Below are 26,044 nucleotides of genomic sequence, written 5' to 3'. Positions count from 1 at the left end.
TCTGAGGAAAGAAGAGGACTATATTTACAGAAATAAGAAGTGACATGCTGACATATATAGATTCTCCTCTCTGTAGCATCATACCAGGTGAAAATAAATAAAACATACATTAACTATTGCTAAAGAAGACCAAAGCAAAATCCAGATTTCAATATGAAACATTTTAGATAAATTAATGCAGGAACATATGCAATTAAGGAGTGTTTGGTTCAAAGTATACGTTATACACGGAAGGTTTTAACTCAGATTTTGTAGTGAAATATATGGATTCGTATGCTATATCTTAATAAGCTGAAGAAGTGAGAAGGCTGTTCTAACACACTGGCTTCATTCAAGAACTGTGGAAAACAAGTAGCATGTTTCAAATACACCACAGTGTAACAGAAACTAATTGTGAAATACGCAGCAAAGCAAAGTCTACTGTCTCATTATTTGTTTTCTAAGATTCAATTCCCATGATACTTAGGATTTGTACTGTTTGTGTGCTCTAGTTCTTATTGAGTTTTATGGAAATTTTAAGCATACAGGTATGTAGGGTCAAACTTTCAACTTAAAATGAACCTTGTCATAAAAGTCTTAGTAATTTTTAATTTGCATAAATACAGATCAAACCCTTTTGTTCTGGAAATTTGTGTGTGTGTGTATGTGTATCTTTGAAATAATGAACATAATCATAGACCACCAACAATTCATCAAGGCTCCAGCTTTTCTGTACCTAAAAAATAAACACCATGAAAGTCTCAAAACTCAAGCAAAGCCAAGGACCTGGTTTGTAGTTTTCTCATAAATCAGAAATAGAGTCCAGGTTCATAAACTTTTTGGAAAATTTGGGCCAAGTTTTGAGTGAATTTTTGAAAATTATAGTTTTTAATGAAAACTCTATGCAAATAACGGTTTTGACATGCTCATTTTTGGACTCTTTTAAAATACTAACCTTGAAACAAAATTCAAGGAGCACATAATAAAATAAAAGACTTACTGAACATCTTTAATTAATTTTCAAATATATAGTTATACACATACACACTTGGCAGACACTCTGTATGCTGTTTCAACAGTGAAATGTTTAGAAGATTGGTTTTTTAATTCCAGTACGAATACTGAGAATAAAGTTTAAGAAAGAGAAAAAACATTTCTAGCATTGAATTTTTTTCATAATAAATAAATTATTGCAGTAGGATGGGTGTAGACTGTTATTAAAATATTTTGGACATTTTCAATATTTTAAATATGCTTCTGTGGACTAAGACTTTTCTTAAAGGGACCAGGAAATGCATTCTTGCTGCTGAACATATATGGGAATCTTTTTCCTCAGAAAAAGAATTAGGTTTCAAAACTTGTATAGGTCTACCTGGGACGAAATTTAGAAACGTCCAATCTAGTGTTCATGTACTTCCATTCAGGTAGAGAAACAACTTGGGCATGGGCCTTTCACCTCCAGGAAAATGTTGGGTTATTGACTAAATCTTTCTCTTTCAATGTTTTACAGGGAAACTTTCCCGATTAAAATTTCTCGTATCTGATAAGTTCCCATTACAACCCAAGGAGTGACAATACATAATCACTGAAAAGATTTAATGTAGCTTGATAGAGCTAGACAATGGATAATGGCAGCATACTTAGTTACTAAAACATAAATCCCATTTTCTAAATCATAATTTCTAAACATAATTCCCAATCCCTAAAGCCCCAAAACACTTCAAATTAGGTAACAGTAATTTGTTCCAGTAATAATGATGAAACACGTGTTCTCTCTCAGATAAACACTCCACAGTAGATAGTAAGAACTATGTGTGTAACTTAAAAGAGGAAAAGTCTTGGATTTCTTTAGGTCATCTTTCTTATAAAAAAAAAAAAAGCTATTTCATTTGCCAATGCATTCATACTTGTCTTGTACCTCCTTATATTAGATGATTATATATGTATGTGGGTCTGAATATCTTGTTTTCACTTCTATGCAGCTCACACAAAGAGTGGCACTGTTGATACTCAATGAATCAGCCACTAAATTTGTCCTCCACAATGAGGCTGAGATCAATAACTAATTTTGAAAACTGATTAGTTTGCAGCAGGGAAGTAGACACAGCCTGAATATCGCCAGAGGATATAATCAGCCAGTAAATAGCAATATTAGTGCTGTAGGTAATAGGCTGGGAACAGCAGAGGAATGGAGTACAGCCCAAGTCTCTAAAATAAAGGCCTTGACACAAAGGCCAATTCAAATTCTCTATTTTTTTTTCTTTTAAGACACATGACTTGTAAACTGTACTTTATTTTTTGTGTGTGTGTGTGTTGGAATAAAGCTTATTTTTATCACATTCCATGCTTGGTGACTAAGGAGTGTTAGTAAATGCATCCTAATAAAGCTTGCAAATGCAGCCTTGGGTGATTATTAAAGAGCTACAGACATTTTTACAGATCTTTGCTGGTTGTGAACTCCAGATGTTTCCAACATGAAAAATGTTACATTCTAACAGTTAATGTTGTATCACCAGCCATTCAGAAGATGTATTTTCTTATTATAGCTGGAATGTTGCTATGGTGATAATTGTAAAACTGTGACCCAGAGGAAGAAAACAAATGTATTTGGCACAAAAGACGGTAGGTAGTATATCAGTTAAGTCAATGAATGGGAAGATAACAAAAAAGGTAATAGGAAATTAAAAAAATTATGCACGAATCTTGGCAATTAGCACTTCCTTTTGTTTTCATGTGGAATATAACCTCAATTAGCTTTGTGGACAGATAGCACCCTATCTACACACACGTAGATGTCAGTACTACCCAAAATTACAATGTTTTTCCTTTTCCACAAAGCCTCTACATAAAAAGCATCCCTACCAAAGACTTGCTCACAAATGTATATTCCCTTGTCAAAGTATCCACGGGTTTGTACGATTAATGTTTTGTATTTTGGTACTGAAGACCAAAGTTGACCATGAGAGCAGACACAAGTAACTACAGGTTTTGAACTATCAAGCCCTAATGAACTTAAAGGATCAAAATAGAAATAGACTTCATGCAAGTCTGGCCATGGCTATTTGGGGAACAGTCTATTTTTGGAATCAACATGATTCTGAATTTCTGACAAGTTTAGCAGTGGTAATTTGGCTTAGGCTTTTCATGCGGGGAGTTGTAGGTCCTTTGGGACTCAAACTACAGAAGGACCCAAGTCCTCTGCTCATCTATGGCAGCCTGCTCATCACCTTGAGCTAGTTTTTCTTTCTGTCTGTCTGTGTCTGCTCATCCATTTCATCATTTGTTCGATGGGAATAACAGCACTGACCCTTTTTACAAAGAGCTTTTTCAGATCGATGGATGAAGCACGCTGTTATTTTCTAAGCTCATAAGCAGCCATATATGTGAAAAAACATTATGAGGGTAATGATTAAATATCCCATCTTAAGTCAACTACTACTGCTGCTGCGAACTGCGAATGGTTTCCAGCTCACAAGCAAAGAAAATTTCTGGTATGTGCTAAAGACATCACCATTATCATTCATCCCAATCAGCTTGATTAGACTAGAAACAAACAACAGGAAATAATCTATCTGTATGCACATCAGCCTTGTTTCAGGAGTCCTTGTCACTGGAAAAGAGAGTGAAGCCCTGTCACTTGTCCTTAAATGTATATTCTCCATAGTTCTTTCCTACATATCAGGAAAGGAAGGAAACAGAGTAGATTACATTTCTTATTAAATTTATGTGTTACAACAGTGTGCAATAGGCTTGGAAATAAATCACACAACAAAGGACAAAATTACGGAAAGAACTGGCACACTGTAAATCTCTTGATATTTTCAGATGGAAAGTGAATGTCTTTCTGCAAGTTATGCATTACTTAAAACTCTATCGAGATAAAGGCTTTCAAGTGATATTTTCAAGCCATATTAGTTGTCCTGTAGCTCTGCACTTCACTCAGACTGGAAAGTAGCCAACAAGCATGGCTTGAAATCTGTTAGCTTATGTCTTGAGGGATTTTTTCCAGCTGTATTAAAGAATTAAGACTGAGCTCCCCAACTCTCACTGCACTGCCTGCATGCTGATCCAGGGCAGGAAAGGAAACAGAGGCATGGTGAGGTAAAGGGATTAATCCAAGGTCAGACTGAAAGTTAAATGTAGGATTTAGACATAGACGCTTGCTGCTTGATCACGTTCAAGTCAGAGAAAACAGTAAAGCCCTTTTATTTCAGCTTCAAAGAAATACAACTGTTTTGCACGTGGAAGTGCAACAGCATGCTATTGTGGAAGGTTTTACGTCAAGGCAAACCATAGCTATGAATCAGATCAAAAAAATCTCACATTAAACTTGTCCTAAACTTTGTTTCTCCACACATATATATCTGGTTAAAAGTCTTAGGCTGAAGAATTTAAAAAATCTAGGAAATAAATAGAAAACACCAGCTGAAAAGGTAGAAGTAAACAGAAAGAGAGCAAGCATAGCTGGAATAAACATCTCCAGAGGCTTACATTGCCTAACAATTTGAATCAGATTGCGGTTTTTTCCTTTTTATTATTTTTTTTCTCCTTCTTACTAGCGGAGCCAGGGCTAGTGACAGGCATGAAGAGAAACTGTATGAGGGAGGCAAAGGTCAAGATAATGGTATTACTGTGCCAGCGCAAAGAACGCTTGACTAGATGGCAAAAACTAAAGGTCATTTAATAAATGTATTTTTCATTTTCTCAACGGAAAAGCTAGAGAAATGTAAAGAACATGCTGGAACTATAAACCAAGAAGATTAGTTCGATTTTTTCATGATAATGAGGAAGAACTACCCAAGAATATTCTGTTTTGGCTGTATTAGGCCAAAACATTCTAGTGTTTTTAAAAACAAAATAAAATAAAACAAAAGCACCTCAACAACTACACCCAGAACATTTGTATTCGAGCAGTCCCTACTAGAATAAAGACAAACCCACTCCATATATATTCAAAACCAGTCACCTTGCTCCTCTAGATCTCTTATTCTGATCCCTCTCCTCTTCACCCCTCACAGCTGTTATTCAAGGTACCTTGTACATTCTTTACACTTGCACCCAACGATCAGCCCTTCCTTTCTGCACCTGGGTCTTCTGGGAGGGTAGGGGCAAGATAACCCATATGCTTGTACCTAGCAAGAGACTAAAACTCACAGAATACACAATTCAACAGATAAATTTGAAGAAATTAAAGTGAATAACAACCTGCCAGTAAAGTTCCAGTGGACACATGATTTGTGAGGGCAGCATATATGGATGCTGCCTTTAGGTATTGTTCTTTGGGTGAAAATGCAATGGAAAAGAAACATACCACCATTTTCAAATTTCATTCTATGACAAACCCTCCTTAATATACATTGTGACACTCTTGAATCCCCATTCAGGTTGTCAGGTCTACGTTTTATAGACACATCAGTCATAGCTTTTACAAACCTACAGAGGGGAAAAAAAAAACCAAACCAATGCATAACCAGGATAGTACAGTACAACTGTGGGGTTTGTGGAGGGGAGCAGTGGTGAGGATCTGCTGTAAGCCAATATCCTAACCTTATCTGGTTTTGTGATGTCCAAGGACAGCAGTCAGTTCTGGCTCTCTGAGTAGAAATGAGAGTTTTGACAGCTGAAAGAGTAAAGAATAAAAGGAAAGAGACTAGACAGCTAAAAAAGACAATAATGAACTGCTTCAAAAAGACTGCCTTCATTTTCCTGCAGAAATTTTTGTTCTTTGCTATATCATGGAAGATGCAGATGTACCACTGTGGTGCTGTAGCCAGATGTTCTGGGATGTCTGTGTATTACTTTGCATTGTCTGCACTGAGAAAGTACCTCCACTGTCATAAAACAAAGCTTTACTACCTTAAAATAATTTCTATAGTAATAATATAAGCACTGAGATTGAATGACTGTTACTGTAAAGTTTCGTCCTTTTGGCACAGGGCTCTTCTAAGGTAATGCAGCCACCCAGCCCCGCAAGCCTACTCCCCCCTTTTCTGGTCTGGCAACTTTCTTTCTTCCTCTTTTCTTTGCAGTGCCTCTGGGTATTTACTATACACAAGAAAATGACAGTCCAATCAATAGCTGGGTCACAGATTTGCTTCTCAGGTCCCTTCAAGTCAGTGGCTATGACTCAACAGCATCTTTTTTTTTTTTTTTGGGTAAAATTCCTTGTGAGACTCCAGACCAGAATCATAGGCAAAACCGATCTGGCAGCTGTCCTTTACGTAACCCTAAGCTTCCCAGGGTGGGTTTGACTCCAGCAGACCTTGAAGCATTTGCACACAGGAGGCAGAAGTACTCGAGAATAAGAATCGTGTACCCATGCGTCCTACAGGGACTGATGCTCCACAGAGTGTGTACACAGTGAACAGCAAAAATGTGCCTCAGTGTACCAAATACTCAGTGAGACTCTAGGATAAAAATTGTTTATGTCATGAATATGGTGAAACAGAGCAGGAAGAAAGTCAGAGAAGCCAAATAAAATAGGCAAGAAAGGGAGAACAGAAGCACAGAGGAAGAAAAATGGGAGAAGAGGAATGAAAGAAAAAAGAACTCTCGGGCACACAAACTAAGTGTAAGAGGAAGAATGAGAAAATCTTGTTGTGCTGGTTAAAACAAAATATAAAAGGGAAATGTGATGCTTAAACATGCAGTAATCTCCTATCCAGTGTGTAGGAAACAGCCAACCAATTAAAGTACACAAGTAGCCTCTGAAATATTTCACCTATTTTACACTTGAGAAACCAGAAACAATGGGCTTATATAGCTTGTCTAGGTCACATATTAAGTCAGCAGTGAGCGAGACGTGGCTCTCTGACCTACCTCCATGCAATACTTCTTCTCCAGGGGAAGTAAAAGACATGTTTTCACTCCAACTTCTTCACTATATGAAGCACTTAGGGCCCCATAAGGAACCATAAATCTTGGCAGTTCTTTGTTTAAAGTTTGCATGCAAGTAGATTTAAACAGTTTGCAAATAAAGCAACTGCCCTTAGTTTCATGGTCAGGAAAACCCAACCACATCTCACTTTTTCTATGGCTTGACATTCAATGCATGCTGCCTCAGGTCTTTGGCATTATACAACTAGTGCAAGTGGTAAAGCTAAGAAATTTCCTAGTGTTACCTTTGAAAAAAGCCACGTGCAGCACAAGACTTTGATAATTACAGAAGGCCAACGTAGTATAAAATTCCCAAAAACCACCCAAATTAGTTTTCTCTCAAGGTTCATCCACTCACTCTTTGATTTTTATCAGTCAATTAAATGGCTTGTCAGAAGAATGTGCATAGTGAATCCACATATGTGCTATGCATTAGGTACTGTCAGAAATTACTTATGCACGGTCTTGGCAGGAATGACAGTTATTATTAAACATCAGCTGGCAGAGGCAAATTGCACCAATTTTAGTCAACTAGTAATGACCTGTAAAATTTGTAAAAAACTACAGAAGGAAAACAATCTGCCACCACGCAAATTAAAACAGCAAGTGACAAACCCAACGGAATACTGTGCTCCATTTGCTAAAAAAACTCAGCAGAGACCCAAAACCTGTGATCATTGACAGCGAAGGTATTGGTACATAGGAGGTATATGATATATGATGTATTTTATATGGTATATATATTTCCTTACTACCTGGGAAGTGAGGGCAGACTTTACAGCTGTGACTTGGAAATGGGCTAAAAGTCAGTACAAGTGAGTTCTTCGAGATGTCACATTACATACTTTACACAGAACAAAATGACCACAACAAAGCAGTATTCCCATATTTGACCTTCTAGCCTTCAAATGGCAATGCCTTACAGAAAACTTATATGCCATCTGACAGAACTGGGTGACCTTGACCCAGAGGAATGAGGTTTTGGGTTAGCTAGGCATATGAGCACAGGCTTTCTGCTTTCTTTGAGATCTTACAAATGACTGAAGGAGAAAATAAGTAGCTTTCTGAAGCTGCACAACCAGATTCTTTGGTTTGTTAAGGCTGCTTTGCGCTAATGTCAGTGAGCAGCACGCCCTGTGCAAAAAGATTCTGTGGTTTCCTTAAGTTTTCTGTAATGGCTTTTCCTGCCATGAAACCAGATCCTGCACTGTTTGACCTTGAATGAATTATTTGACCGTGATTTGTGTGCAACTTAAACATAGACTAAGAACTATACATAACATTGAAAATGTGGATGACCCAGGGACTTAGCCAGTGGACTAGGCTTACATGATATTTGGCATGCAGAAGGAATGCATGTTCACATTGATGGGCATTGCAAAGGTATGAAATAATTTGACATTTGTAAAGGTGTACATTATGACTGTATAAGTGTGTCCCAATCCCTGGTCAAAAGTTGAGCCCAAATATCTCAAAACTACCAGCAGAGTTTATTACCGTAACCTATCTAAGATTTTCTGAAGTGATAAGGGACTTTGTTTAACAAAGAAGTATCAACAGCTTGGTAGATTCCTTTTATGAATTAGTTTTTTGAAATTAAAAAAATACATCCTGCACTGTTATAGACTGTTTCTTGATCCTTTTCTTCAGAGTATACAAATTTTCTTGGTAAAGCCAGGAAGCTTGCTATTCACTGACAGGCAAGGCAGTAAGTAATAGTGAGAATACAGGACAAAATGACTGACAGTTCTAACTGCAAACACAGATTTTTTTCCCAGCTAGAGAGTGATGCTTCTTGCTGGAGATGCTGATAAAGCTTCTGCCAGAAACAGTGATGAGTGGTGTGCAATGTCAACTTGAGATAAGAAGGTTACAATGTTGTGCAAAGGAATCCCCTGAACATGGATCCCATGGCAACAAAGCAGCACTTAACAGTACAGACCTTCCTGACTTCCTGGGAAATTTCTGACTAAATAGCCGCGTATAGCATTAATAAGTTATTGACAGAATATGTGGAAAAAAAAAAAAAAAAGCCTAAAGCCATGCTTACTCTTTACATTTTAATTTCTGCCTCTGTTGGAGATAGTTTGGATACAGGATTTGCTCTTTAGAGTAGAGTAGCAATGGAAAAAGTTACTTATTGCTCTGCTCTTCTGGTCTTTCTACAGTCAGATTAAAAAAAAAACCAAACAATTTCTGCAAAATCTGACAGTCAGTGCACTAGAACCAACTTCATCTACAGGAGAATGCTATTTTCCATCCTTTTTGCGCACTAGTCAATATATAATTGGGATACATCTACTTCAGCCACTTTGGTGTGTTAGTATACTTGTAGCTATTTTAAAGCTATTATTAGCAATGAAACCATGGCAGCATGGAACTGGGCACAGGCTGCAGAACTCCCCCAAGGAACAAGAACATGTGCTTCTGTAGTGACTCAGCTGCCACGTGTACTGGCGTGTTGAACTTTGTTTAACAAACACTGTAAAGACTCAGTTCACACATTAGTTTTCAATCTAATTTATGCTCTTCTTTCTTACTGTTTGTGGCTTTTATTTTGGTGGTGCACTGCTGCATTTTCTTCCTATATAATGCGATATGCCAAAACCAAATCAGCATCTCTTCTTGTGATTGTAAGGCACAGTAATATGTGGGAGGAAGGCACAACCTCTGCTAGGGCATTACACTTAAAGGACTCCTTAGATGAGATCCCTGCTAGCGTTAACTCCCAACTGGGGCCTCCCTCCTTCATATACTCCAGTGAATCGATCATGAGAGCCTGCATCATGAACAGCACCTACACAAAATTGTCTTATGTATCAAGGACCAAGGAAGTTAAGACAACTGGCCATGGCCACAACTGTGGAATCTGCTTTGCACCCGGAAGAGATACTTTTCTTGAGGGTTTAATCTGTGCACAGCACAGGTCACACCTTCAGATACTTCCCCTTAAACTACCTGATTGTAGCTGTATAACAAACTTGGGATCAACAAGTTGCTCCCTGGATTGAAAATGTTATATGACTGGAGGCAAATAATAACTTCCTGAAGAAAAAAAAAAGATACATTTTAAGTACAGAATGGGTGAAGACCTTAGTAAGTGGCATAGACCGCAGAAATTTCCTGAAAATTAAATACTGTATATTGTTAAAGTTGAAATCTTATCATGGTTCTTTATCATGTAAACTGCCATTTGCTGTTTCAGCCAAAATTTTCATATTTTTGAGGATTATTTCAGGAATTTACACATAAAGTAAAGATACAGACTATACAATAGATCTACAATTACACAAGTGGACTGTGGAGTTACATAAAAAGGTTTCAAATCAGTCTTCATTAAGACTCACTCATGGTTTCACTCTAAATGTTTTCATTACAGTGGGATTTTTAATTACTTTTTTTTTAAACACCCTACCTTCATCTGAATTCACATTGGTTTTAAGCATCAGCTTATGTAAATTGCAGACCTTCTGTCTTGGATCTATTAATTAATAAATAATACAGCATTGTTTGTGAGGGTTTGAGTAATAACGTACCCTGTTATAAGCAGTAACTGTATAAGATTTGCCCAAAAGTGTGTAGGACCAGACAAGACATGATTTCTGTTGCCTTGTTCTTTCGTTTGCCTCTCCATCTGAATTTGAATTGCCACAGTTTCAGCATGAGCACATTTTTGTTGTTATCCCTCTGGAATACTTATGTGATTCCTTCCTGTGTAGTATTTGATGGCTAGTATGAAAAAAACAATTTTAGCAGCCAGATCTTCAGAGGAATTTCAAGGCCTAGTGTCCACTGTAGTCAAACAGAAGTTAGTTCCCTAACCACCTAGGTCAACTGTTTTTTGAAAACATAGAATTTAGATGCATATATACAGAAAATACCTGCTCCTTGCCAATTTAACCTCAAAATGCTGTCCTCCTTACTTCTAGTTTCACTTTTTGCATTCCATATGTAGTATAATCTAGAGCAGATGCTTCTACAGCAGATGACCAAAAAGAAAATCAGATATAAACCTCATTATAACCAAGAAACTCTTACAGTGAAAATTCATAGCATAAACTTATCAAGGGTTGGCTTGCTGAAAAAAAACCCACGTTAACTTAACTCTTTCTCTTCAAAAGAATTTCAATTCTCATGTCTTAAAAAAAGAGCTTGTGGGAGTGACTGGTGAGGGGTGGAGGGGGGTGATTTCCCCTATTCTATGAGAGTCTGATAGTGATTCACAGTTTACCATGGCAGGAATTGAGAGCTAGGAATTGTGTAATTTTCTGAAAGTCCTTTCTATTCCTTCCTTGCGTGCATAAGTATTTCTGTGCCTGTCACTAATGTTAAGAATAAAGAAATGCAGTAGTAGGGAGAAAGTTTGAGAGTATGCATCACTTGTGTAGCCTTCACAGAATCACAGAATGTTAAGGGTTGGAAGGGACCTCAAAAGATCATCTAGTCCAACCCCCCTGCCAAAGCAGGACCACCTAGAGTAGATCATACAAGAACGCCTCCCAGCTCTGGCGAAGGCAGCAGATGGACTGGCGTTAGCATTGTCCCTTTTTCAGTGTCTCTCACCATGTAGCCTCAAGCCGGCTCTCTCTGATTATACTGATTTGGGGATAATAAGGCTCCCTCTGGTTGTTTATTTCAAGTTTCATTTTTAAACTAAGGTACCTAAATATTAGGTAAGCAGAAGGCATGTCTCTGTAGATCTGAAGACAAGCCGGACCACACATCTGTAAGCGCCCTTGGTGCCTTCTGAGGGCAAGTACCTAAATTTGACTAGCACAAAGCTTAAATATTAAGTGGCTAAGTAATTGTTGCCTCTGATGCTAAACATCTTTGCTGTATTTATCATCACAACAGCTCCACGAGGTAGGCCAGTGCCCTAACAGCTGGACAGCCTTACAACTTCCTCATCCAGCTAACGGCATTTCTAAAATTGCCCACAGGTCTCATAATATAAATACCAGACCTTAACAATAACATCGGAATTTAACCACCAGTACCCACACCATGGCTGCTTCTGTGTATGAACCTGCACACAGCATTTGCTCAGCATGTCAGTAAGAGAGTAAGTATGATTTGGGCAAAGGTCTTTTTTTTTTTTTTTTTTTAAATGTTGGGGTTATGTAGGAAATTACATTTCAACAGAACTCCATTTACAAAGAAGAAATACTCCTTTTCAAACACCAATCCACTGGAATTTATGACACTATCAACAAAATACTAAATAAAAAAATTATGCCAGTGACCCTTATTTTCACTGACCTTCTCTGGGCAAAAAATTTATTTCCTGACCATTGCCATGACAGTCTGGGGTACCATCATGTGCACATGCCTTTTTTTCTCACGGTGGCAAAAAACCAAAGTCCTTGTGAGTGAAGAACTTATCACCAATGAAACTGCAAGAGTAGTGAAGAATCCGATAAATAAGCATGTCATTCTTTCACAGTGCTTGCAACAGGAAAAACGTCACATCTAACCAACTTTGCTTTCCAGTAATTTTTTTTCAGTATAAATTTTGGGAGTAGTCCAGATCATGAAAGTTAGCCGCATTCAACCCAAAATACACCTGCAAACCTCTGGATATTAGGATTTATTGGTCTGCTTCAAGCTCACTTTTAAACCTATGTGCAACCTGAAGTGAGTTTAGATATTACAATACTTTACAGATTCTTATAATAGATATGACCAAATTACTTATTTTCAAAGTTGGCCTCAAGCAAATGAGCTCCTTTAAGTCCCACCCTTGTCTGAGGGTCAGGCTTTGCTCAGATTAACAGTTTCACCCTGACTTCCACTGACTTAACACGTTCTTCTTGTGTATTGGAAACAAAATGCTCCAAGAAAAAATTTACCACCCGGTATTTCTCTCCTTTTGACTTGGGGATATTTTTTTATCACGCTTCTTCTTGAGTATGTTTTTAAGGTTAAGTTAGAAACCTGTGAAAATAAATATTTTCTGAAGAAATATTATTCTAATCTCAAATATACTGACACAATTGAAACTGCTGTAATACAATAATATTTTTGTGATAAAACTAGCTTGTAGCTCTGTGTCACCCTGACACTTAATGATTTCTGATGTCTGGAAGGTATTAGACTGTGGTTGTAATAATCTCTATAATTGTAACAGTTCATGCTAGCTAGACTGCACATCTATTCTTCATCTGTCCTTAAACTAATTTGTTCTATGTATGAATATATCATGCTCATCAATTTAAAGTGCCATCCTTTGGCTATGCAGGTCATTAAGGAGTATACATTATGTATGAGTCAAACACACCAAACTTACACAAATGCTTTTTAGCAATGTGCAAAATCGCTGCTTTCTGTTAGAGTTTTTAAGTTATTATTCTAATCGAAATCCAAGTCACAGCTACAACTAACCAGCAATCAATTACTTCTCTCCATACGTAATGCCTTGGATGATGAGAATTATACACTGGCTCTGTGCTGAATTCTAAAAATATCAATGCACACTTTAAAAAAGCAAAAACCTTGAAAATCAGGGGATAATAAGTTTTCCCACTCATTGCTGCCCATAAAGTTTTCATTGCAATTAGCGACTGTTAAAATTCTTCTTTTCATGAAAGGGAAATTCCATTCAATAATGCAGCTATATATGCAGAAAGCATCTATTACAATGAGATCCCACAGCATAATATGTCTCTGGTCATAGGTCTGATAAACAAATAAAGAAACTCTAAGGTAATTAATGATTTCTTGCAGGACATGAGTCCTATCTGAAGTCTCAAGGCTGTACTTGGCAGAAACTTTCCATAAAGAGACTGAGGACTGTGGAGAAGACCAAGTAGCACTGTGCAAGGGCTCATAGTGTCAATCTGTACCAAGAGGGTGGCTCAGATAGCAACAACATTTGATCACTCTCTGATTGATATCTTGTTGCTGACAGGAAATCAAATGCCTGCCTCAGTTATATTCCCAGTAGATGAACGGTCAACACCAAAGCAACACACAAATGTCAGTCCTCTAGGGAGGGTCACAGTCTAACAGGAATGTAAAATGAATCCCTTTATTTTCAGAGTGTTTGCTCAGGGGCCCTTGAAGAATTTACATGCAGTTTTGCCCAAGCTTCTTTTGTTCTGGATCAGATTTGTATTCACTTGTAAGATACCCTCCTTCTTCCAGACCGAGTATGTAGATAAGCAGCCAGAACTCTCTATGTAACACTTAGCCCGTGGAACAGAGAAATGAACCTTTGCTTTCCTCACCATCTTTCTGAGGTGTGCATGCTCAAAGTTACTGAAGAGGAGATGCATATAGAAGAAGGTAAAGGAAACCATTTCCTGCCAGTAGAAGAGGAGTGTCTCTTCGGGGACAACATCTTCAGGAGTGATTAAGTGCCAATCATTTCATTCCCACAGTTAGGTACAAAGAGCAAAACCTAGCCCTCAGTAAATTAAAAAGGTTGACAGCACAGAATTCATTTTGCATGTAGAAGCTGTTAAAAGAAAGAGAGAGAAATAAAAGATGTGTGCATATGTGTATGCATTTACATGGGAGAGGTGAAGTTGAGCATGGGATGAGACAAGCACACCCCTTACTCTTTTAGGTAGGTAGTATATATTTTATTTTTTCAGTGTTTTACAACCACACTAGACAAACACTTGAGTAAAACCATTAATAATGCTCTATCACTGTGACTAAGATTTTAAAAAAACCTTAGACATTACTACAAAATCCCTTTAAGAAATGTGTCGAAAGGCATTTGCCAAAATAGATATACGTTGTATTTTTCTCAGCAAAGATATGTTTTACCATTGTATGTACCTCTGGGTAGAATACTAGGGCAATGAGTCATGCAGACACCATATATACTTGCCTTCATGTATTGGCATGTATATAGTCCTCATTTCTTCAAGTGCCACCTTAATAATGCCACTGTTTTTTTTTTTTACCTCAGAGAACAGAAAGAAAGAAACAAAAAATAATTGTATCTCATGAATTATTAACTACTGATCAAGTTATTTTCACCTAATTTATCATGTCATAATCATCACTGAAAAGTTAGTCTTTGAATCACTAATTCAATGGGATGATCACTACACTTCCCCATCAAACACATCAGAAGAGATATAGAGAACAAGGGGCCAGGAAAAACAAGCTGGAAGCACAACCACTTCACTTTCTTTTGCGCAAGTGCCAGGTTATCCCTAGAGAATGAGAAACAGCTAAGAAATTAGTACTCATCCTCCTAATAATGAAGTTATTTGAAGAGTGAAAGAGATTTTTCTCTCCCTAGAAAAATAGCAAGTTAAAAGTGGAAGATCCTCAGGCTTTACTTAACGGGATCGGTTCATATAAACTTTGATAGTCAATAACAACTACAGAACTCGCCCAAGTATTTCTATTAGATAAAAGAAGGAAGGAAGTTTTTGATGACAAACTCTGTTGGAAATGGAATATGGAAGATAAATTTGGGTATTTGCAGGCACTATGTTCTTTCTGAGCAGACACCTGATTTTTTCTTAAAAAAAAATTTTGATTAGGTTCCCTGGCTCAGATTTCTTAGGATTTATTTTGCTTTTACAAAGGTGACATGAGCTCTGATTTAATACAGCATAAAAGAACTTATTAAAATGACATTCAGATTATTTCCTTCAGCTTTCCCCATCCCAGCCAATTGGACTTTCATTTGCTAATTTGGAAACAGAGACTGCGCATCAAAGGAAGGCTGGAAGCAACAATGAAGGCTGCAAACGTTTGCTCTTTCAGTAGTTACTGTTTTTATTTCTGAAACAAAGAAAAACTCACTAATAAGAAAAGGTGGAAGGAATTATATGAATGAAAGAAAAAGAAAGATTAACAGTGAGGCTCATTCTTTGAAAGGTAGATACATGTGCACATGCTAAGTAGAAAACCTTTCCCAATATGGAGTGAAGCATACTGCAAATCTGACATCAGAATCAGATGCTCAACTTTCCTGCTTGAGAAATGATGTTTGTCACCGCATATTTGTGATACAGTCAAAATGTAGTTAGTGCAATACTTTTTTCCCCATACCAATGGTCTGATTAAGAGAATGATACACACATTTTGAAATACAGGAAGGCCAAACCATCCATTGCTTTCTTAATCTTCCTATTCTTCACAGTGATATCAAATAGCAAAAAGTGGTAGTAAATTTATTTCAGAATGGATGTTCTTTTCATCAATATCTGATTAAATAACCCAATGCATTCCACCAAAAGAAAAAAAACAAAAAACAAAACAAACACACACACACATTTTTAAGCTAAGGGAGTAACACAAAGCTTAAATAAAACTTCATGTGTTTCCAAACCTTTCAATGTCAACCCAGGTCTTAGCAAAGACTGATCTGAGAAAAGAGTTTAAGATTGAAAATGGCCTATATTAGTCCACTATAGAATAAACTGCTATGATTTCTTTTCAGTGTTCATGTGGGATGTATTTGGGTTGGAAAAAAGTCCCTCAAGCTGAAAGATATGTTTCCTGATTTCATGATACTGTTAATGTGCCATAAAAATGATTTAGCACTTGGGGTCAATGTACTGCATTCTAACAAGACAATAAAATAGCCCCTATGGTATCCCATCATTATTATAGGGTCCTATTAAGAAATTGGAAAAAAAAAATCTTGTTGTTCATATATAAACTATTTGGATTCTCTATATAAGAAAGACATATTTCAACAGGCTAGTACATTTTAACAGGCTAGACAAGATCAATATGGTGCCACAATCCTCATGATTTTCAGCTGGCTAGATGCTAGCACAGTGTTCTTGCAGCATACATGAATACTGTACATGGATACTGTACATGAATATATGAGGTATGATTATCTGGGTGCCACAATAATTTTTTAGATTTTTACTTGCACAAATGTTAAAAACCTAAAGGAAAATTAAAAAGTGTACACATGCAAGAATAATTGTTATCTACTGAGCAAAAGGGGTAATTTCAGAATATTTGAGAGCAAAGTTAGTAGTTCTAACAGTATAGATTCACAAGAAATAATTCAAAACATCCAGTGCAGTGTTAGCATATTATAACAGCATTGATGCCTTTTCTGCAGAATCTTATTTGTAAGATATTTTCAAAGATTTGTTTTAATAAAGGAAATGCTTAATATCTTTCTGTTCAGTAACAGTGCTTCTCTGACGACTCATGTCAGTTATTTTCAAGACTTAAGTATCATGTTTTCAGAAGTTCATTTCTCTCCAAAGAGAGCTTATTTCAGATGCTGGAGTACATTAAGATACCAGATATGGTCTCAGGTTTCCAGAAACTTGTTGCTACACACTCAGACGAAGCTGGGATGTAATGCTTCTCCTTTGCCTTTGCCATTATTCCTGCCCTTCAGTGACCAGGTAAGCCGCAAAATAAAATGTAGGTGTGAATTCAGTCACCCATATGTGGGTGCTAATCATTGGCATCCCTGGACAATCTACTATTTCTTTATTACATGTAGGCTTGAGATTTGGCTTAGAAGAAAAATTAGTAGAGAAGGTTAAAAGAAGCAATCCTGGGTGTCTCTAACTTATTCTTAAATGTACACACTTAGCCAATGTAGAACAATTTACAAATTGTTCTCATCCCAAATATCTGGGAAATGTTTTTCAGGAACCTCATTTTCACAAGAGAAGTACCTGTTAACCTAAGAAATTGGCATTTCCTTGGAAACTGGAAATTACAAGTGCATCCAATGTGTCCAAAAAGTAACATGAAAGGATGGAAAATAACCATGAAAGTAATTATGCACAGAAAATTAAAGGACAGAATTTGGATTATAAAAAAATATAGTTTAAAAAAAAAAAAAAAAGAAATGTGTATTGGGTCTGCATGGCAAGGTTTTGAGGCAGGGGAGCCTGCAGGGGTAGTTTCTGTGAGAAGCTGCTGGAAACTTCCTCTATGTCAGATAGAGCCAATGCCAGCCGGCTCCGAGACAGACCTTCACTGGTCACGGTGTGGTAGCACCTCCGTGCTGACATATTTAAGAAGGCGAAAAAATTGCTGCACCACAGCAATTGCAACACTTGGAGGACCCCACACCAGAGCAGCTGGATGCTTGAAGGAAGCTGTGACCCCGTGGGAAGCCCGTGATCAAGCAGGCTCCTGGCAGGACCTGTGGACCCCTGGAGAGAGGAGCCCACACTGGAGCAGGTTTGCCAACAGGACTTTTGACTCTACGGGGGGACCTATGCTGAAGCAGTCTGTTCCTGAAGGACTGCACCCCATGGAAGGGACCCACGCTGGAGCAGTTTGTGAAGAACTGCAGCCTGTGGGAAGGACTCACATTGGAGAAGTTCATGGAGGACTGTCTCCCATGGGAGCTACCGCACGCTGGAGCAGAGAAAGAGCGTGAGAAGTCCTCCCCCTGAGGAGGAAGGAGCAGCAGAGACAACATGTGATGAACTGACCGCACCCCCCATTTCCCATCCCCCTGTGTCGCTCTGGGGGGGAGGAGGTAGAGAATTCGGTAGTAAAGCTAAGCCCAGGAAGAAGGAGAGGTGGGAGGGAAGGTGCTTTAAGATTTGGTTTTATTTCTCATTATCCTACTCTGGTTTGATTGGTAGTAAATTAAATCCATTTTCCCCAAGAGGAGTCTGTTTTGGCTGTGACAGTAATGGCTGAGTGATCTCCCTGTCCTTATCTCGATCCATGAGCCTTTTGTTGTATTTTCTTTCCCCTGTCCAGCTGAGGAGTGATAGAGCAGCTTTGGTGTGCACCGGGCATCCAGCCAGGGTCAACGCACCACAAAATGTTCAGTGTAATCTTGGTCCCATTTTTAATGTATGGTGGTTTCATTTTCTAAGAAAATACTGTTTCTAATATGGTTCCTAATGGTGCCTACAGGATACTTATCTTTAAGTTAACTGGATCTTTAAATGTTTATGTGCATAGACTCAGTTTACAAAACAAGAAATACAAGGCTTTCATTTGATCACTCATCTGTTCCATGTGTGTGAAAATTATACAACTGGGAAAAGATCACTTAGATTATAAAAACCAACCACCTACCCAGTCAAAATTTAGTGAGTCCTCGTGTCATATTTGCTGTAGAAAAATACACTTATTCCTAAGAAAATTATGTCTGGAACAAATAAAATACCATTTTCCTTAGAGTTCCTAACCAAGCATCTGTGACAAATACATGAAAAATTTTCAAAGGAATTACATTTGTTCTTCACATTTACATATTGTTTCTTCACACTTTTCCATTGGAAATGCATATGATAATATGTTTTTACCTGTAAGGTAATCTTATCCCTGAATTAGTTTTTCATCCGTCTTTTTCTCCCTCTGCTAATTTTCAGTCTGGGGGTGCTGGTCAGTCACCACTGCCATCCAGACCCAACCAGACCAACTGAAACTGAGTTTTGTGTTTCTTGGAGTTAATGTTTGCTGATAGAAATACAAGTCATTCTCCAGAAATTATATGCCAGTATTGTTGGGAGTCCCCACCTCTCAATTTTGCCATGGGCAGCACCAGACTGGTGCAGCGTGGAAGTCAGTAGGATTGGTAGCAGCAGCAGCACACAGGGTGCTGGAGGGTCCTTGTGAAGTGCAGAATGGTGGTGGTCCTCCGGCAAACTCCCCGCTGGAGCAGGGACAGCAGGCTGCCTGTGCCTCCAAAGTAACACCATCTGTAGGAGATAACACAGGACCGAAGCCCTGACTGAGGTGTTGGGAATAACTAGCAATACACAGGGAACACAACCGATGAGCTGAACAAACCGGGTAGTCTCTTAGTGCTGCCTATCCGTGAGTACTTGAGGAGGGGCCCAGGCAGTGCACTCCTGCCTTTTTAGGGTTCACACGAATGTGGAGGGGAGTGAAAAAAAAGCAGCTCTGCCAGCACCTGTCCAAAATATATCCATTATCAATAATAATAGTTGGTCCAAGTTGTGCAAGGAAATGTATATATTCTTCCCTGCCATCTTACTTTACTAAAGACTTTTTTCAGCCCCTTTCAACTCAAGACGCAGTGTATATTTACTGCCTGTAAGGAGTCACCAGCCTCCCCCCAGATCACTTTTTAAAATGAAAATAAAAAACTATTGAAAATTGAATCAAATTTTAAAAATCCTAGATGCCTAGGAAGCTTCCATTAGCTTCTTCAACTTGCACCCCCATTATCACAGTGCAGAACGGAAACATGGAAAAGTCATTGCTGTTGCACTCTGAAGGGCTCCTATTTCTTTGGCTCCCACAAGATTACTTATAGAAAGAATATACCAGAACTGTAATACAATAAGCTATAATGTGAAACAACTGTAAGCACTTGAAGACTTTTAATACAGATGACACACTGGTCTTTTAAAGAATTAAACCATAATTTACAGAAGAAACTGTCAGATACACAGGACCTAAATGGCATTTGAGCACACAGCTTGCTTGCTTACTTGTAGGGATATCAATCAATTTATTAAGAATTAATCTGCACCCCAGTGTTCTCCTAAAACTGCCTAATGTTTTGGCAAGCTACTTGAAAGGGTTCAGTAAGAATTTATAAGGGCAGCTTGGAAACAGGGTGGGTTTTTTTTTTTCTGGCTCCACAAAGGGGATACTGTTTCCCCTCTGAACGTATCTCTGTTATAGTTTAACACAGTAATGGATAAGTTTGCCAAAAATCACAGTTTTTAATGGCCTTCAGCGAAACAGTAGATTTGTCTTTGCCTTCGTACTGTGTCCTGCATTCATGCTGTTAGAATTGCTCTTAATCTGCCTGGAAGTATCAAATGCTCTTGGCCTTGAGAACACAAACTTGTGCACACAGTAAAAAGTACAGTTTGTAGAGTAACCACATTTTTCCATGCATGCAGAAGAGTAAGCAGGACTGCAACTAAAGGATCTAATTTTGAGTATTTTCCAGTTCTTGACATAAAAATGGCAAGAAGGCCTGGGCAAATTTAAAATGCGGTATTCATGTTCCCTTCATAAAATGTGCTAAATTTGCTTGAATGATGTCACTTGAGCAACACATCCAAGCTACAGATATTTTTGAACTCTGAGAACACTTAACACTTGGCACTGACCACAGATACGTAGGGTGTGCAAGGCTGCACACATAAAATCAACTCATAGCTATCTCAAGCCATTAGTAAACAATGCATGTCTTTGACTACAAACAGCAGACAGTGATATCACACATGTTATACAAAGTTACTATAACATTCTGGTTTCTGGTTTTCAAACATTTCACTTTGACAAAAGCAATCAATAAAACATCAAAGTGGTATTTGAAAAACATGAACCTTTGAAAAACATGGCATTAAGTTCAAGGAAAAATTAAATAGATAATGGTTATCAATGGTCTGATAGACCCAGGACTTTTTTTTTCTCAGAGTTAACATGTGCGTGCATGCACGCGCACACAAACACACACAATTCCATTGTACAGTACTACAGGAACAGACTTATTAGAAATAGCTTATTTTGGACTCCACTCATGAGAAAGCTGTTTGGTATAGAACATGAATTTTGTCTCTATTTTGTGAAAAATCTCAGGGGGAAAGGAGCTTGGCCATTTGCTCAGTCAGCTTCATTGTTTTTCACTCCAGTGACAGTGTCCTCTAACACATCAAATGGAAATGGAGGACATCCATTTCTAAAAAAAAAAAAAAACCAAAACCAGAAAAATTTGCAACAATTGGAAGTCTTTCTTCCTTTCATCTTCTCTTATATCAGTGGCATTCTGCCACTGACTCCACTTTGGGAATTTTAGTTTACTAAAAATTTTTGTGGGGGTTTTTTTGTTATTACTATTTTTATTTATTTATTTATTTATTTACATCTTTTCCTATTTTAATCTCTTCCCTCTTAGAATCCATCACCCAGCTGGTTAGTCCACTGCCTCCAGATGGACTGTTTACAAGTTTAGGGACTCATACTTTGCAGCAGGATTTCCAGGGTTGTGCCAAAACTTCTGATGAGGAAGACTGTTTTATATCCATGATTATCTTAAACAATGGAACATCTTTTACCTTATCCATTTAAAACCTACAGCTGTCATTCTATTTAAATAATTATTACATTTATCATGTCTTAATGCTAAATGAATAAAATGCACTTCAAAAGTACTGCTATTTATAGGAGAAAACAAACTGACTGCTTAGTTGTATAATGCTAGACAGATAAGATTGACCTACTGTAAAACAAATCTGCCACTGTTTCTGACTAAAGAAATAAGGCCACCACAACTGTGAAATCCTACCTAACTAAAGTTTTACTCTCACATCAATAAAATCAGAATTGCTTTTTTTTGACAGTGTGTTTTAACCAACACATTTTTTGTGAAACAGTTCTTCTAAATTCAAGAGCAAGCAAAGGATTTTAAAGGTGAAGTTGTGCCCTTGAAGAGAAGTGAACACTCTCTATTCCCTATTTCTTCTACCTTATTAATTCAGAACTTTGCATGAAAAAAGTGGCAGTAATTAGCCTTGACATGGACCAGTGCCAGTCTTTTCTATCAAGTTTCTTTCCTGTTTATGTTTGAATTACTCAGGGGCTGCCTCTGTGTGCCCTTTGGTCTCAACAAATGTGTTTTTTCCCTTTACTCTCATTGTACAAAGAATGTAATCTTAGTTGACTGGAGTCTGCTGAACATCATATTATTTCCTTGACTCAGTTGAAGATTCACAAGCTGGACAGGGGAAAAAAGCTTCTGCTGAATGTAGGCTGCAACAGTAAGAGGATTTGCTCTTCAGAGAAGTGTTGCTTTGCCCAAAAAGCCTCTTGCTCCGCATTGTTCTACAATTTTATCTGAAAGAATCAGTATAGACAGAAGTTGGATGATGAGGCTTCCAGGTAGCAGTTCTTCCTCTCTGCAAATTTGGCACACAAAGGATGGCTAATCCTCAGAGAGAACCACAATCTACCTAGTCTGCTGTTGTATTTATACCTCCTACCAGATTCTTGTAAGAGAATAAGGGTTTTACCTTTTTTTACTATAATCAAACACTTTGCTATAAGTACGCATCTTACTAAAAAACAACAGACAGTGCACAGAACATTTAATTCAGGAAGAATATGGTGTTATTTTATTAAAGCAAGTTATTAACTTTTGAATTTGTGACTACTCAATGCCCATTTGAGTTGTTATTTGGTTTCACCTAATAAGCAAAAATTATCATCATAATATAAATGTAAACACAAGGAAATGAAACCCTCTATAAGCATTATTTTAAATCATAGAAACTGCAGGTGAATTACTTTCCCTAAGCACCTATCACAATGTACATCAAGGTAAGTGGTTGTGCCCAAAGGCACTCGTGCCTAGAAAAAGAACTCATGGTATCCATAGGGATTATGATGGCAATAACTAGAAACACTTTAGGAAATAAGATGTCTTGGGTTTTAGCTTGTTTCTAAACATAAGCCCAAAGAAGAAATAATTCTGAAATACAAGCTCTCCCTTCTTTATTTTTGCACTGGACATTTTGTACCTGTAAGGTGATTTGCTTTTCCAAGAATGTCAATCTACCAGGTTATCAGATTGTGCATGCAATGGATAAAAAATTACCTGTTCAAATATCAGATTTTTCATAAAACAGAATTCAATTAAGATTTTAAAAGTGTTTCTGAAGTGTATAAATATGGTTAGTTATACTGAAACATTTTCAATGTCAAAAGCCTCCTGAATCTCCTTGATTTCTCTCCTGAAATGTCATTGAGAACTATTAATTCTTGTTTTTCAGGATTTGTCTTGCCCAGGTCATGATGTCTAACTTCGGAAGCTCTTCCCTAAAATATTTTTTAAATTGTGGCCTGACCTAAAAATCAACAAAAAGTTGAGCCATGGAGGAAAGAATTATGTGTATAATACTGTTTCGACAACTCTTTATACTCATTGAGTATATACATCTAAATCTCAACAAAGGCTCTTGAAACATTACATCAGTATGAACACATACTTATACCTAAATGAGGTTTTTAGTGCAACTGCAAGCTGTTGCAGTAGCAGTCGTCCCATCTTTATTTTGTTCCTGATGTAGTTGAGTGAGACTTAGTCATGGGATACAGAAAGGACAGGAGTTGAGACATCCTGCAACTCATCTGGTTAGATATATTCCTAAATACATTTAGATAATATGACCTAACTGAGGATTGAACTAAAGTCCTCTGGCTTCTGTCTCAGTACTATCATAGGTGACTTAATGGGTCAACAGCATGGTCTGAATTGTCTGTTCCCTGAGCAGACACAATTTTTCTCTGTCTAATTCCTCTAGCCTCTAGCTATTTACATAGGATCCTATAGATTTTTGTGTGTGTGAAGTCTAAAACTATCCCTCAGCTATCATTCTATTTGTGCGGTTCACTGATCTCAAAGCTATTCAACATGAAGGCTATTCTGGAGAATATTACATGTGGAATTTTCTATACTTACAAATACATGCAACACACAGACATATTCCGTGTCAGGAAAAGCGGATTTGTGTATTTTTCCAGGCATACAGGAAACCATTTTGCATTTCAGAGAACTGGATATGGCTAACTGAACTCTAAGCATGAATTTCAAATTACAGATTGTGAAGGTTAAAATAATAATAATAATAATAATAATAATAATAATAATAATAATAATAATACCTACTAAGAAATTCTCTTTCTAAGCTGCAGCATCCAGAGGTTAGGTATTACCAGGATACAATTGTCAGACCTCGTAACAACAGATTCAAGACAGAATAAGCATGATGATTACATATTAGTTATTATTATTATTCTCTATTATTATTTTATACATTATATTGTATTGTGGTAATAATGGAAGATAATGTGCCTTGAGAATGGAGCATCCCTGCATCTCATTAGAAATTAAATATATAGAATGAGAATGTAAGAGAGAAAATTGCTTTTCTGCCTGCCAGTATAAATGGAATGGTGTACAACAGGGATGGAATAATGGGATTCTCTTATCCCAGTAGTCTGTGTATGAACGCCTCCACTACCCACTAAGGAAAATAAAGTTTAACCTCATACACACGCACACACTCAGCAAGAATGGAAATGCAATCCTGAGAAAGGAGAGTTGACAAGAATTAAAATTTTCACTTGGAAAAGAGTAAATATCTACTAGTTTTTTACCTTTGGGATCTTGGCATAAATGCAATCAGAGGTTCTAATTAAAATGAGTTTGATGGTCTCAGCTTAGTTCCTAATTGATGGCAGTTCACACTACAAAACAAGTAAGAATTCATTACTGTCCTGCTCAGCTGGCAATTTCTGCTCAGAGGGATCAAGAGGAAGTAACTAATGTGGATTCCAGCAACTGTCTTGCATTTTAGGCAGGGTGGTCCTTTCTGGGCAGTTGGAAAGGGGTCATCAATAGAGCATTAGGGATCAAAAATCAAAGCACTGCTCTAACTCAAATGTAGAATAGTAAATGTACTTACTAGCCATTTCTTTTAAGACTTAAAGCATGGATATGGAAATTATGACATGTTCCAAAGAGAAGCCTACACCAAATATTTCTTGGTCTTAAATTGTGTATCCTATTCTCAAAATACAATTCATTTCAAACAGAATTTTCTGATTATAGTCTTCTAAAAAAGTTTTACTCAAACTCACAAGAAGTACAATTTCATTCTTTCAAAAACGACACTTGGTACTTCGTCTCAAGATGGTCACAGTTTTTGTATAGATAAAAAATAGCAAAATATTCATGTCATGAATGATGATACACTGATGAGAAAAAGCAATTGTAAGTTCTGGTGCCAGCCAACAGAAAGACCTTGTAGCCAGTAGTGTATAGTAAAACGCACAATACGCCACTTGGTGAAAAACTAACCAATCTTTTTATTTGTGTTTGGTTTAGCTCCTTTTCTAAGACTCTATATGTAAAGTTCCCCAAAATGAAAGAGGCTCAAATCATCTGCTATGCATAGAAACTTTGGGGTGTTTGTGCAAAGTGACATGCTCCTTCTTTAAAGATTTTTTATCACTGCCAATAACGTATATACTCTTTTACTGCTCATGATTTTGGATAGAACAAAAAGGAACTGCTACCTATACGTGGAGCATTTTGCCTTGTCTTATCTTCATCAGACCAACAGAGTGACTTTGCTTGTCTTTTGAGGGAGTTTGATCTAATCTTCCTGGAAAAGCAATGAGAAGGGCTCTACTGGCCTCAACGGCCTCAAAATAACAGACTAGAAATCCAAGGTTTAAGTTTAGTTTCCAGTTTAGATGCAGATTTCATACAGGTCTCAGC

The sequence above is a fragment of the Leptosomus discolor genome, chromosome 1, assembly GCF_034619465.1.
Source record: "Leptosomus discolor isolate bLepDis1 chromosome 1, bLepDis1.hap2, whole genome shotgun sequence".
In the NCBI taxonomy this organism is placed as follows: Eukaryota; Metazoa; Chordata; class Aves; order Leptosomiformes; family Leptosomidae; genus Leptosomus; species Leptosomus discolor.
This window is presented reverse-complemented; position numbering follows the sequence as displayed.